The sequence below is a fragment of the Montipora foliosa genome, chromosome 5, assembly GCF_036669935.1.
Source record: "Montipora foliosa isolate CH-2021 chromosome 5, ASM3666993v2, whole genome shotgun sequence".
NCBI lineage: Eukaryota > Metazoa > Cnidaria > Anthozoa > Scleractinia > Acroporidae > Montipora > Montipora foliosa.
The window spans coordinates 547071-562070 of record NC_090873.1 but is presented as its reverse complement, the minus strand read 5'-3'; the positions used below and the strand labels follow the sequence as shown (position 1 = coordinate 562070).

The 15000-nt window shown below is 36.9% G+C and overlaps 2 long non-coding RNA genes across 5 annotated transcripts in view; one reads left to right on the top strand and one right to left on the bottom strand.

The window, feature by feature from the left end:
* LOC138003284 (uncharacterized) overlaps nucleotides 1–9049 on the top strand; it is a 35579-nt gene extending 26530 nt beyond the window's left edge. The window contains exons 5-10 of one of the 3 annotated variants that reach the window (XR_011123462.1): nucleotides 218–295; nucleotides 1573–1646; nucleotides 2875–3000; nucleotides 3672–3973; nucleotides 5042–5288; nucleotides 7459–9049. This is a non-coding gene — a long non-coding RNA (uncharacterized lncRNA). Of the gene's footprint in view, nucleotides 1–217; nucleotides 296–1572; nucleotides 1647–2874; nucleotides 3001–3671; nucleotides 3978–5041; nucleotides 5293–7458 lie in introns of all 3 variants that reach the window. The other 2 variants (XR_011123461.1, XR_011123463.1) reach the window with 2 other exon arrangements.
* Nucleotides 9050–10726: 1677 nt separating this feature from the next.
* Nucleotides 10727–15000, bottom strand: part of LOC138003286 (uncharacterized) — a 15001-nt gene continuing 10727 nt past the window's right edge. The window contains exons 4-7 of one of the 2 annotated variants that reach the window (XR_011123465.1): nucleotides 12403–12455; nucleotides 11954–12037; nucleotides 11519–11724; nucleotides 10727–11082 (exon numbers count right to left, since the gene is read on the bottom strand). This is a non-coding gene — a long non-coding RNA (uncharacterized lncRNA). The remainder of the gene's footprint in view (nucleotides 11083–11518; nucleotides 11725–11953; nucleotides 12038–12402; nucleotides 12456–15000) is intronic. The other variant, XR_011123464.1, reaches the window with a different exon arrangement.

The window sequence follows — 15000 nt, the reverse complement described above, 5'->3', positions numbered from 1 at the left end:
AATTTATTTCTTTCACAGGCATCGGGTTAGATCTTATATACATCTTTATGTCATTCCTCAAAATTTATCGCTTTAAATTTATTCTGGATAAATTGGATTTGGGCTGGATTCAAGGGTGCACTGTTTTTTATTGAAACCTGGGGTTGTTCCTGCTGGTGTCTGTTAGGACAAGGTTGATAATAAACTGATCTCTGGTGCCTCTGTCAATATTTTGTAGGAATTTTTATCCTGAAGAGGTCATTAACTAAGGCAACAAGCTTCTTTGATCTGTGGACAAGAATAGAACATTGCCAAGGTGGGATCTCACTTAAATTTTTTAGTTTTGCTCTTCATTTTCCAAGCTCAACAAGAGTCATAATTTATGAATTCTTTACGGAGAACTTGCTCACATGTTTATATCCAGATATAAAAATTAATCTGCAAACATACGCATGTACATGTACATGTATGCATATCAGTTAAGTTTGTTGCCTCTGTATTCCAAGGGCCGCAGAGAGGGAGGGCCTGGGGGACTATTCCCCCCCCCCCCCCACTTTCTTCAGTGTTGGTTTCTTCTAAACCCCTCCCCCCTCCCCTCACACGTCACACGTCACACTTCCGTGATCCGTACCAAAACCTAGCCCCCCTCCCACTTTCAAACGTACTCTGTGAGGCCTGTATTCTGCTCTAACATCAGAGATTTTCTCTGGGTATACCCGAGGTACAACAACATTGATAATTAATATGTAATTTGATTTGATTTGATTTGATTACACGCAATCCTCCCAGTAATATGTATATGTATGCTTGACTAAGTTTCAAAGTTGTTATTATTTATTATTATTATTATTGTTATTATTAGTATTATTTTTATAAGTGTTACTTTAAAATATTATATTTTCTGCGTAGCTCTGACGTCTTAAAGTGCTGGGAGGCTACTACAGTAGTTTCCTTGGGAATGACTTTAGAGGGAAAGGATTATCCACAAAATTGAAAGCATTTTGTTAGAATCTGTAGGAAGTTCCCTGTGTTCAGTGTCAAATCTCTGTCACTCCTTGATGTTGATGTTTCCAGCGATTGTTTGGACAATCATATTGTTCAAGCCCCTATTTATGTATCCCAGACGTCAATTTCTAAATCAGTATTTTACTATTTAAATTGTTTGTATTACGTAATCACGTTATTTCGAGTGCAATTTGGAATAAATAAGGACAAATAGATTTTTTCAAAGACAACCAAAATTGCACGAGCCGGTAGGGCGAGTGCAATTTGTAGTCTTCGGAAAATTTTGAGATGGTTAAACAGAAGAAATGCACACATATCATGCGATCAGGGAAAAATTACGGCATAAATTGTGCCATCCAGGGTGCACGCTCGATTTGAAAACAAAAGATTTGATTGGTTCTGACCAAACCCTATTGTTTATTAGCCATAATCCAAAATTTTGATGTGTAATTTGCACTGGTATTACACTTTTTGCACTGTGTTACACTTGAACTGCACTGCTCTCAGAATCAAGTAATTTTTTCGTGTATGTTAGCTGCATGTAACCAATCTACAGTTCATAATTCAACAAAAATTTCTCTCCTTCAGTGAACAGTGGGAGGATGGAAAACTCTTAAGAAAGCAAGCTGATCCTATGTCTGGCCAGAATGAGATTTGCAAAGGTTAGAACATTTTTCTTTTATGGTGGTAATTTCAAAGTACAGGATTTTAGTTGCCACTCAAGGACACTTTGGGAAAAGTGCTGGGGGGTCACAGTATTTAGAGCCCTTCGAAAGGGTAAGGTAAAGTCTGCATATGAGCCAAGTGGCCATGAGGCCGGAGCTTATCCTGGTTTCCATGGCATGAAGCGACTAGGAGTATTTCTACTCCCCCCTGGATGGGATACCAGTCCATTGCAGGGTTACCCCCAGCATTTCACCATTTTCACTCATTTATACACCTGGGTGGAGAGAGGCACCGTGGGAGTAAAGTGTCTCGCCCAAGAACACAACACAATGTTCTCGGTCAGGACCCGAACCCGGACCATTTGCTCCGGAGTCGAGCACACTAACCATGAGGCCACCGCGCCTCCTTCGATAAGGGAGGGCCATGAAAAAATAGACAGCGAAAGAGGGAGGGTCAGAAGAAATTAAGCCATTCTGATCATAAAGGGATACTTTAATATTACGTTATAACACAAATACAAGCCATGTATGAACAAAATATTTGCTGCCATTCAAGAAAAGCAGGCTATTGCATGTATCTTGGTTTCCACTGGTAGAAAATGTTATCCTATTAAGCCAAGAGCTTTTTTGGTCCTGTTTCTTCAACAGAGATATCACTTACATGTTAGGTTTGCTTTACCCCTTACCTAGGGGAGGTGATTTTATTTTCGTCACTTTACTGAAATTGCCCAAGGGTGCACAGTAGCAAGAGTAACTAAAGTTAATTGAGCAGTTTCCATTCATTTTGAATTAATTTACGGGTTCTTTTTGTTATCCTTTTTAATGATTCCTGTTTGCAAACAGTTTCACTTAGGTGCCTTGACTAGCTTCCTTTATCTTGCAAAAAACTCATAGGGTACCTACTGGTATTCGCTCAGTTTATGCAATTGTCAATATCCTACCTATTACGAATCAAGTGAAATCAATTTTTGCTATGATTACAAAGACCAGTTCAGCTGTTTTTCTGTACTTCAGAAATGTAGTTTAGGGGACATTTTTTGATATCAATTGTCTGCATTCTTTTAAACGAGTCATGTCGAAGTTTGTGAGAAGAGCAAGGGGACACTTCGTGAAGTATTCTATGACATAGATCCTACATTGAATCCAGTATTTGTGAAGTATTATATCTTTTCTTTTGACTGTTTTGATTCGTAATGTGGCAGCAATATTTTTGTCTTCGCTTCAGATTTGTCTAAAACAAGTCAGCGAGCATGACAACTTAGAAAGGAACAGCAAACATTCAAACGATAACAGAAGCTCAGAAGAAGGACGGCCGTCTACTTTACTCAGTTTTGGTGGACATTTAATTAAGGTACATGTCGCTGAACATAGCCATTCTGTGAAACAAGTTGATTTTAACTTTCCAGTTTGGACTGTTGGTAAAATTAGTTGATTTTTTTGTACAAGTCTTTCAACTTAACAATTTAAACTGTTTAAAAACTAGTTGGTTTTTTTGCTCAAGTCTTTAAATTTTCCAATTTGGACTGTTTGTGGTTTTGTCACACTCGTTTTAAGATCACTGGTGTATTAAGAGACTTCTTCTTTCTTAAAGGTAATTAACAGTAATATTTAAATATTTCCAACATGTCAATCTTAATTGGTTAACCGATAAAACGATTAATCAAAGGTATCGTGGAGTAAGTAAGATACTGCGTCAGGGAGGTGATATAGCGAATTATCAAGCCTATAGTATGGTCACAAATGCAGTGTAATACATTATATTGAACGTCTTTCATTTGTAGCCGAACAAGAGCAGTCTTAACGGCCTTTTAGAGAATGCATGAATGCGCCTGCCGCCTATAAACGACCATTTAACGAATGCATGAATGCGCCTGCCTAACTTGAGACGATTAGAAATCGATTACAAATTTTCCATTGTTTACGCCTGACAGCCTGATTCCCCAACCATCCCGATAGCTCTCCACGAGCTAAAAACGAGTCTTTGACTGTCCAACTTTGTTTATTATGCACTCTTTATTACAGGTGTAATTCACCACCTAAATTTTGCGGGTTTCTGGTACCCACTTGCTTATGGCCATATGGATTGATGCGCTTTCAACTATGAACGTGGAGTTTTTTGTCCTCTCGTTCGTAATTGATTTGTGTCCCCTGCCCTGACGGGTGGGTCCCTCTACCCTCGACGAGGGGTTTTGCCTCTCTCAGCCTAGTCCTTCACGCAGCCAAAATATCATATTGAGATGCAGGACTGCGAATAACCTGGACCCGAAGTAAGAAATAGCTATCAAGCAGTTGGCATTCTCTTCGTCTGATTGCGGAGTCCGGAGGTGGGTGAGTAAAGCAGTAACCCATTTTGAGAGTTAGTCCTTCGTGAGAGCAAATCTTCCTTCGGATTTAAATTATCCAACATCGATTCACCTTTGATTCAAGAAAATTTGCGTAAGTAAAGTCGGGTTAGCCTTGCGTTGAACAGTTTATCGAATTCAGGTCCTTCCTTTAAGAAGACCAAATCAATAAGAAAGATTTCGTTCGCGACAATGTTTTATTTTTTATGCTTCCTGCATGTCTTGAATTTTGTTACCCTTATAAACAACCAAGATCCTCATACTTAATCGAGAAATGAATCTTTCTTTTCAACAGGTTAAATTAGTCCGATACAGTTTTTGTGGCATGAGCAGAGTTCAAATGCTTTAATGTTGTGAACGTTTTTTAGTTCACATGGCGCGATATGTTCCATTTTATTGTAAAGCAGTCGTACATTGCATTGACTTTGAAACGCTTAAAATTGGAATTTTTCGATTTTGACGTATCTTTCATTTACCACAATTTGCAAAATGTAGAATACACGGGGTTTTAAAAAGTTTATTTCTTGAAGTAGTTCTTCTGTTCAGCGATGGCAGTATGCAAATTATTACTTTTATTCTTATTTCGATTGTTTGACAATTCGTTCCCAACAGAGTGAACTCGTTTTTTTAGCACCTTAGTTTGGACGTTGTACATAATTAAGGATTCCTTTGTACCTCTTGGACAGGTTGAACCAATAAAAAAAGTGCCTTGCTTTTTTGACACGTTTGTGCAAAAATTATGCGTTCAATCGGTTTTATTGTTTTATATAGTTTGTATTAATCCACAGATAGGTTTAGATACACACACTACCGCAGATAGTCGAGCTTGTGTGGGACGCTGGATAAGAACTTAAAAAAAAAACTACATTACGTTAAAAATAGCAACTTCAGATAACAAAATTTAGGTTTGGAACAAGATAACACTGGATTATGATACACAAGTACACCTTATTTTCCTTTACTGTGGACATCTCATCAATCATGCATTAATTTAGGAGCCGCTTATGATGATATTTGAATCTCCACACCCATTCTTGTCTCCTATTGCAGTTACAGGTCGTTGTGATGTGCATGTAGCATAGGGATGAGTTGACTGTGGTTGGAGGAAGTGATGTCGAAGGCAGAATTTACTATTTGAAGCCTACTTAACCAGTGAACGTACATCATGGGAACCCACAAATAATATGAACAACTCTTTGCCACCTTTTGAACTTGTGATAAGCAGAACTGGCAGAAGTGAAGTACATGGTTCGTCTCTTGTTGCCGTAAACACGCTCACGATAGGATTGACTCGACGGTAAGTAAGTATAAGAAATTTATTATTCTGGCAAAATCACTAGCGTACGATGTACATTAATTGAGGACATCTAACTACAATTAATTACCTAATAATAATAATAATAATAATAATAATAATAATAATAATAAATATATAAGTATCAGTATTAGTATTGAGAAAATATATATGAAAAAGTCTTTACTAGTATTGTATTTATAAATCTCCGATGATTTATATAATAACCCAAGTTATTCACGGATTTTGATTGGTTTTTGCCTATGATTTATTAGAGGACAGAGGCACGATTGACGTCACCATCAGCTTTCATGCGAATAAAGTTTAATTCTTTATTATATAAAACAAATAGATTCCATGTTGCCGTGGGTCTGTTCAGTAATAGATCACAGAAGACGTCAAACTGTGGTAAGAACATCAGTGACACACTCGGCTATCCCCTCGTGTGCCACTTTTTTGTTCTTACCACATTTTGACGTCATCTGAGATCTATTACTGAACAGACGCTCCACAACATGGAATCTATTTGTTAAGTAGACGATCGAATAAATTTGTCGAGTGTTTGGACCAAATGACAGGGCCTAAACGAGTCAGGCTATGTTTGCCATAAGCAACAGTCCGGAACTTGGTTATGGCGAAATCAGAATTTCTAAGATGACATTGAAAATTGGTAACAATAAATAAGAACGCAATGTAAGGGGTCGCCAGACCATTTTTTACTTTGTTCATTATGATTGCAACGGCTTGCAGTCGTCGCGTACGAAGTGTTGGTAGTTTCGCTCTTGCAGGAGTTCCCATACGTCGATTTGTTAATATTGTCACAATAAACAGCGCGAAGTTCTCGTTCTTGAGTTCGTTCTAGTTTGCTGGCATCAGAAGAACGACAGAAATGCCAGACAGTCTGACAATATGTAGTATGGCAAATTAACCATATGTAATTTAACAGATCTCAGAATAAGGTTACGCAAGAATTTTCAAATGGTTTATACATTGACTTTCAGTGAACTCTTGAAGTTAACTTGCGTATTTTTCCTGTAAAAGGAGCAATTTAAAGTTTAAAGTTTTAAAGTTCTGGAGATCGCCGTCTGGCAACTTTAAGGTTAAGAAACCTTATTAGTGGGTTTTGACGTCGCCCCAGTCTCTTCACACCCTAAAGTAAGTACATGTAGATAAATCAGTATATAAGGAAAAGGGTTATATAAGCGTAAATACCTATTTTATCTGAGTCTAGAGTCTAGATATCGTCTGCACATGTAGATTGCAGGACCTTCTTTAATGACGTTTAATCGATATTTAACAATTATTCGCGGAAGGCGAGGTGAATAATTGTCTTAGTATAATTACATAAATGATTATCTGGTATTATGATATGGCTTGTGTTTGTAGCCGATATAACGCGCGCTCTGATTGGCTAATTGTGACTGAATTGCAGGGCATTATTTTCCCGTAATGCCCACGGGCCGATTACGGGCTTGCAAAAACAAAGCAAAAGGTAATTAAAAAGCCATATAATAAACTACTTACTAACCGAGCTAGCTCGAGTCGTACTGGGGAATATTGGCCCTCGGTCGTTTTTGTACGGACCTCGCTGCGCTCGGTCCGTACTGCCACGACCTCGGGCCAGTATTCCCCAGTACGGCCCTCGCGCTCGGTTAGTAAGAAGTTAATAATCACTTCAAGTGCAACCAATCAGCGCAGAGAATTTTCAATAATCACTTATGTAATTATACTAATGTGATATATCCTTACACCACCAAATATTTCGGTATAGTTTCAGTTTGTCTCACTTATCGAAAAAGTTTTTCTTCTTGATGACTTTCTCATTCTTCGAGAAGTTGGCTTATCCGCAGGTAATAGCACTGAGTCTATACGATGCAGGTAAAGAACCCAGCAATAATAGTTCTGGTTTAAGGCCAGCACAACTTTCAAGCTATTTCAGAAGCCCAAAAAAAACTCTTTTAAGCTTAAACTGTATTCTGTAAGTTTTCGTTTGTAAAGGAAAGAGCGATTGACGGAAAGTTAATTTTTCTTTTCTCTAAAGAACAAGGGAATAACTTTCTTCGTCATCATCCATTGCAATAAAATTGCTCCCCTCCCCCCCCCCCCCCAAAAAAAAAAAAAAGCTTACGTTCCTTGTGCCTAACCACTATTATCTCTTTTGCTTTCGTTGCAGGTACCGCGAAGACCTCAAAGGAAAGTAAACTCTCCTACAAGATAGCGAAGCAAAAACAAGACAATCGCTGGCCATAACGTTGCTTTACCCCAAGAGCGGCCTTTCTGATCTGCCATCTTGCGCGAGCGCTGGCATTAACTATACCCTACTCGTGTTGGAAGCGAAAGAATCTGGCCCCCAATCTCGCATCCCTTTTTGATGTACCGATAGTGAACTTCAGGCCCCGGCTGTTCAAGCGATGGATAGCGCTATCCACCGGATATATCACTATCCAGCGGATCAACACTAGCAAAACCAATAGGCCTTTTGCAACAAACGATCTCATGGTACAAAATCCGCCATGCTGGAGGGCAAGCTCATTATTATTCCCCCACTGGGACATTAAAACCAAGGCAAGTCAAGCTTGACTGGTTCAGGTCTCTTTGTTTTAATGTCCCAGTGGGGGGAATAATAATTTGCTTGCCCTCCAGCATGGCGAATTTTTTACCATGGGATCGTTTGTTGCAAAAGGCCTATTGAGTTATCCAGTGGATAGTGTTTTATCCGATGGATAGCGCTATCTACCCTTTGAACAACTGGGGCCAGATTGGAGGATGAGGACTACTACGAGATTGCGTTCTCAGCTCTGAGCAGGTGCATTTCGAAAATTTTCGTTCTTTAAATGTAATGCGCGTGCCCAGTACAGAAAATTCGTACTCGTAGTCGTTCTCCAGTAAGAAGGTCATTAATCCCATTTTCACCCGTGCGTATGGTTCGACGATAAAAGAGCGACTGCAAGTTACAACAGTAACAAGCCCCCCTTGTTTCTTGAAAGCGACAAACGGGTCAAAACGAAACTCTGCAAAGATATAAAATATTCTCTGAAGTAACTTTAGAGCTACAGCTCAAATGTGGAATAATTAAATTGGCGCCCAAGAATTTTAAATGAGAACCAAACGTTTCGAGAGTACTCTCTCTTCATCAGTGGTTTGGAAGCAACTGAAAAATGCGCGAGCAAAGTAACGCTCAAATAAAAACAAAAATCGCAACGTTTACAGAGCGCGCTGACTTTTTCGGAAACCAAAGTCCACATTGAGACCGCCAGGCTGTAGAGTGCGGTGTCTGAAAATCATCCTGGCCTCAAAACTACAGCCTGGTGGTCTTTGGTTTCATATAAAGTCAGCGCGCGCTGTAAACGTTGCAGTTTTTTGTTTTTATTTGAGCGTTACGTTGCACGCTTATTTTTCAGTTGCTTTCAAATCACTGATGAAGGGGGAGTACCCTCGAAACGTTTCGTTTTCATTTAAAGTTCTTGCGCGCAAATTTAAGCTTTCATTTAATATTCATCCGATTTATTGCGCAGCACAGTTTCTTCGAATTTTTGCAGTGAATCTTTAGTAACTTTGCATAGTTTCATGTCACTTATTTCTAAAGTTAAAATTGATCTTCGCTCTAATAAGGACATTTTTAGCAATTGACCTTTTTGCAGATACGGCGGCCATTTTGATTGCTATTGTTTCAAATAGCTATTATGGAATGCCTAGGGGGCAATTGCATATTAATTTGCCTCCTAAGCATCCCATAATGTCTTTTGAAACAATAGAAATCAAAATGGCGGCCGTATCTGCAAAAAGATCCATTGTCTCTTTATAAACACCTTTAAAATTTAGGCTGCTTCAACGGGTTTCAAACTCAAGCCACACAGTTGGGAGCAAGGAATAAAACGTATGAATTAGAAGTTTTGGATATAGACGAAATTAGAAGTGTTCTAGGCACATATAAGGACAATTTAAGCAATAGACCTTATTCCAAAATGGCCGTCATTTAAATATTCTTTTTTTATTATTCAAATTAGCCCTTGATGCCTCGTTCTTGAGCTGAAAATTCAAAAGAATATTTTGCCTTGAACGAGGCATCAAGGTCTAATTTGAATAAAAACAAAAGAATATCTAAATAGCGGCCATTGTGGTATAAGGTGTGTTCTCTTATACAATCTTGACTTGTCCTGTTAAGTGCTTGAATCGCTTCTAATTTTCCTCTATGACCGGCACTTCTAATATGTTCGCCTAATTCCAAATGTACGAAGAAGTGCCGGATATAGACGAAAGTTAGAAGTGTTCCTGGCACATATCAAGACAATTTAAGTGATTGTCTCTTATATATAGACTTAAATTGTCCTAATAAGAGCGACAATCGCTTCTAATTTTCGTCTATTACCGGCACTTTTAATATGTACGCTTATTTTCTGATGCCTTTTCGTGAAAGGGTTGATAAATGAAACGTACCTATTAGAAGTGCAGGTTCTAGACGAAAGTTAGAAGTGTTCCTGGCACATATCAAGACAATTTAAGTGGTTGTCATATAGACTTAAATTGTCCTAATAAGTGCAACAATCGCTTCTAATTTCCGTCTATTACCGGCACTTTTAATATGTACGCTTATTTTATGATGCCTTTTCGTGAAAGGGTTGATAAATGAAACGTACCTATTAGAAGTGCAGGTTCTAGACGAAAGTTAGAAGTGTTCCTGGCACATATCAAGACAATTTAAGTGGTTGTCTTATATATAGACTTAAATTGTCCTAATAAGTGCAACAATCGCTTCTAATTTTCGTCTATTACCGGCACTTTTAATATGCACGCTTATTTTCTGATGCCTTTTCGTGAAAGGGTTGATAAATGAAACGTACCTATTAGAAGTGCAGGTTCTAGACGAAAGTTAGAAGTGTTCCTTGCACATATCAAGACAATTTAAGTGGTTGTCTTATATATAGACTTAAATTGTCCTGATAAGTGCAACAATCGCTTCTAATTTTCGTCTATTACCGGCACTTTTAATATGCACGCTTATTTTCTGATGCCTTTTCGTGAAAGGGTTGATAAATGAAACGTACCTATTAGAAGTGCAGGTTCTAGACGAAAGTTAGAAGTGTTCCTGGCACATATCAAGACAATTTAAGTGGTTGTCTTATATATAGACTTAAATTGTCCTAATAAGTGCAACAATCGCTTCTAATTTTCGTCTATTACCGGCACTTTTAATATGCACGCTTATTTTCTGATGCCTTTTCGTGAAAGGGTTGATAAATGAAACGTACCTATTAGAAGTGCAGGTTCTAGACGAAAGTTAGAAGTGTTCCTTGCACATATCAAGACAATTTAAGTGGTTGTCTTATATATAGACTTAAATTGTCCTGATAAGTGCGACAATCGCTTCTAATTTTCGTCTATTACCGGCACTTTTAATATGTACGTTTATTTTAACTTGTCAACGACAACAACTTTAGACATGTAACAAACAAAGCATATTTAATGTCAATCAATTTTGTAATAACTATATAAATACAAATAAAAAAACTTAAAATGCATTCATTGTTTGATTTTCGTCTCCAAACCTTACTTGAGACTTATATTTTATATATACACACATTTTTTACGTAAACGACACTTATATTATACAAAATTTTTCCGATAAAACCCCTCATTTACACTTATATTTTATATACAATTTTTTTTTTAATCCACACTTATTATATATATATACAAAATTTGAAAAGACATATTTACAACCCTAAAAAAATTTTTTTTCCAAAACTTCACAACACAAAAACGATCAAAAAATACTCCCAGCTTGATGTTCACATGTCTACAAAAGAAACATACACACAAAATTACTACCAAGAAAAATGTTTTTACTTCGATTGCAATCTGATTACATATTACATTGCAAGAAAATTTTGGTTCTAAACGAAATTCATAATGTAAATTACCACAAAAAATTCTAAAAGCAAGCATTTTGAACCCCTTATCACCTTTTAAAATCTCTGTTTTATGACCAATTTACATTATCAACTACATTCATAAAACCAAATTTTTCTTTACACACTACCCCTTCATTCACACAGCAAGACACTTGCTCGTTTCACAGCCTTTTGACCAATAACAAAAGCCCTTTTCACACTTAGTTTTTCTCATTTGCATTACAATACAACCTAGCATGTATGTAAGGCAAGTTCGGGCTATTTTATGATAGCTTCACATCCACGTTAGATTACATTCTAATGCAAATAACAAAAACTAACCATGAAAACGGCTATTGTTGTCCACATTACGAGTGTCTTACAGTTACTTATTGTAAAAACCACCATTTTCCAAGATTGAAAAACAGCTGCTTTCAACAAATAACACACTGAAAGCCACTCCTAAAGCAGACAACAAGTATTGCCTGCTATATGCTAAAAAATACCTGTTTCCCCTCCAGCTTTACTAACTTCTTCGAACGAAGTCACTAAAAAAAAAAAAAGGAAACAGTAAAAGTCAAACCAAAATGAGCATAAACAATCAATTCAACAGAACCAAGAATTACATGTAAGTTGACAGAAAGTAACAACATACTTAATGCACGACTGAACACACAGGGGACTCGTAGTTATACACTTGCACCTTCAATGCATTTAAAGAAGAGTGATATGTCTGACTTGACAACAGCTGTAGCCAGAAATCTTTATAGTACTCACTTAGGAACGATGAATGAACTTCCTCTTCTGCATAAGGTTTCACTTCTCACAATGTTTCTCCTCCAGGATGAGGATAATCTATCTCTGAAATCAATTAAAGCACACCAACAGAAACATATTTCCATACAATGAATCATGATTGCCCTACAAATTGCATGCTTTGCCTCCAATAAAAAGCATTCCCACTACTGCAACTTAATTTTGAGTGCTCACATTGTATCAAATACAAAAGGAAATTAATTATTGACATACAGTGGCATCAAGGTCTAATTATTCAAATAAAACAAAAGGATATCTAAATGGTGGCCATTTTGGAAAAAGGTATATCAGACACAAAAAAAACTTTACTTATCAACGGGAACCACTTTGCAGATGAAACAAATAAAACATATTTACAATCAAAGATTTTCAACAACTACATCGATGGTTATAAAAGCATATTACTGTACCTTAAAGATTGAACTCCTCCAAAACAGCACTACCAGATTATTGCCAAGTAACCCTGAGGAACAATCAGAGATTCAATCACTTACAATGTATAATGGAGAACATTTATCATGATTGCCCTTAGTACATAAAGCACAGTTGAAATACCAATAAATTAAGATAATTCACTGCCAACAGATAAAGCTGGGATTTCCACTACAGTAACAAAAGTTAGAGCAACACCTGATGTATATAGTTTACACAATGCATAGTGTGCTTTTTTGCAATACGTAAGATACTTTATTACAACAAGACTAATAAAAGCATTACATTAGCCTTAGTAGGCACCATCCTTAAGATCACTGCTTGAAGCCTTCTCCTTATAGTATAGTAATCCTTGAGTAAACAGTATGTGCAGCTGTTGTTATTGTATTGGAAGTAAGTAACTGCTGCCAGAAATTGCATATGTAAGTGTGACATAATGTCGTAATTGTTGAGGCCACAATTGTAATACCTCTCTTAGAAGTCAAGTGATTTGGGACCGCACAAGCTGTAGGGAAACACATGCTCTCTTTTTCGTATACAATAATAAAGTTGTATACTCAGCAACCCGCCATTGTTTAACCTTCAATGTTGTAGATAACAGCACACAGGCGAAAGATAGTTGTCTTACATGTACTCGATTATTCATCACTTTTAAGATTCCAGATACTGGTATTGATTTTGCTTGTCTGGTGCTTTCCCTCAATGAGCGAAGAGTTACGGTTATCAGCATGCAGACAATTATAATTCTGAAAGGTACAGGCACTGGTTTTGGTTGTCCAACACTCAATAATTATTGTAAACTGATATTCTGTTTGTTGCAAAATCAAAACATTTGAAGAACTTTATTTGTACACTATAACCCAAAAAAATTTGGGCAGAGCTGCCCCTGAAAATCACGCCATAACTATTGCACGTTTGAAACCTCAATTTACACATACACAATCCATAGGTGTGCAATGCCTTAAATCATAATCCTTTCAGTTAGCAATATCTAAAAATTAGATGGAACTCGAATGTAACAGCAACAAAACTACCTCAACCCCAGTTATGAGGGTTGCAGGAAATGAACTAAACAATATTCGGAAAAAGCACGAGCAATTTTTTCCCCCCTACGCTTTCAATGTCCTCGCATTCCTACTATTACTTGTGCTTAAGCTCCCTTTTAATGCTCTCTGTAAACTGAACTCTAAGAAAAGTTGAAATGGCTTTTTCATTGTTATTACTATGCATCTCGAGTAAATCATCTTTAACAATTTCATTCTTGTAATAGCACTCAAATTCAAGAAATAAGTAAATCGGTTGCAAAATGCATATAGAGGAATTAAAGAAGAACACGTGCTCCCCAGACTTCTTACACTTGTAGTTTTGCACGCCGGTCCAGGAATGTCTGCTAAATTCTTACATTTGTTTAAAAAAAATTTCTACCTTGGGTAAGACATATTTCCTAAAGCTTAGTAATTGAGAAGACCATGCTTGTGAGCATTCATTTTTCACTTTAGAGTCGTGTGCTAGTTGAATCCGTTTACAAATTATTGATCCTCATCTTACCCTAAATTAGGGCCAGGTTAGGATTAGTTTTGGTTATTATACAAAGTAAACAATGAAAAGAACTGAGCTGGGTTGAGAATGTTCATCGCTGAAGTGTAGTGGTGAAGACACAGGACTACAGGTCTGGTGTGTGCATAGTACAGTTCTTTGTTCCCTTACTTTTTTTTAATTTTTAATCTACAGATTCACCCTAAGGTGAGTGTTAAATATAATAGGACACTAAGTCCCCTACAAGGTATTTAGACCCAAAAACCTGACCCCTCAAAACTAGAACACCCAACCTAGCCCAAGATGAAAAAATATATATTATGAAAAGAAGTATTACAATATCAACAAGAGCAAACAGAGAAAATATTAACTTTGCCACATTTAGGACAGATTAATTTAAAAGTACGAACATTATCTCCATCAAAAATCTGGTATAACCTAACAACATAGAAAGACTTAAGCTTGGCTTTAAAAGATGACAAAGAGTAGTTTCTTTTTTGATATCACCAGGAACAGCATTTCAAATATTGGAAAGTCTGATAAAAAACGAATCCCTGAAAAGTGAAGTTTTAAATTAAGCTGTTGTTAGATAAAGTCCAGAGGAACCACGGCATGATTTACTGTTACAGTACTTAACATAATTTTCTAAGTAAGTAATTTCTGAATAATCCCTGATTTACATTTATAAAAGAAAAGAAGATCCAGATACTCAAGCCAGTAATTAAGTGGTAATAAATTTAGATGGACTAAGTGGATTTGATAATTCATATTCCGATGGTTACATATAAACTTTGTTGCACGTCTCTGGGTCCTTTCAATAAGTAAATAAATAAATTCTTAATAACAGATTGATGAGCCCAGACTTGCCTTGACCTTAGACGGATCGAAACGCACCTATCACTGTTTACTCTTCCCAGCCCATTACATCTAGGCTCAACTGACAGTCTACGAATAAGTTGACCAATGACATCTACGACTGGAGTTCTTATAGTATCTACTGACTTAATGATATGACTCCTGGGTTCAAGCCATTTACAATT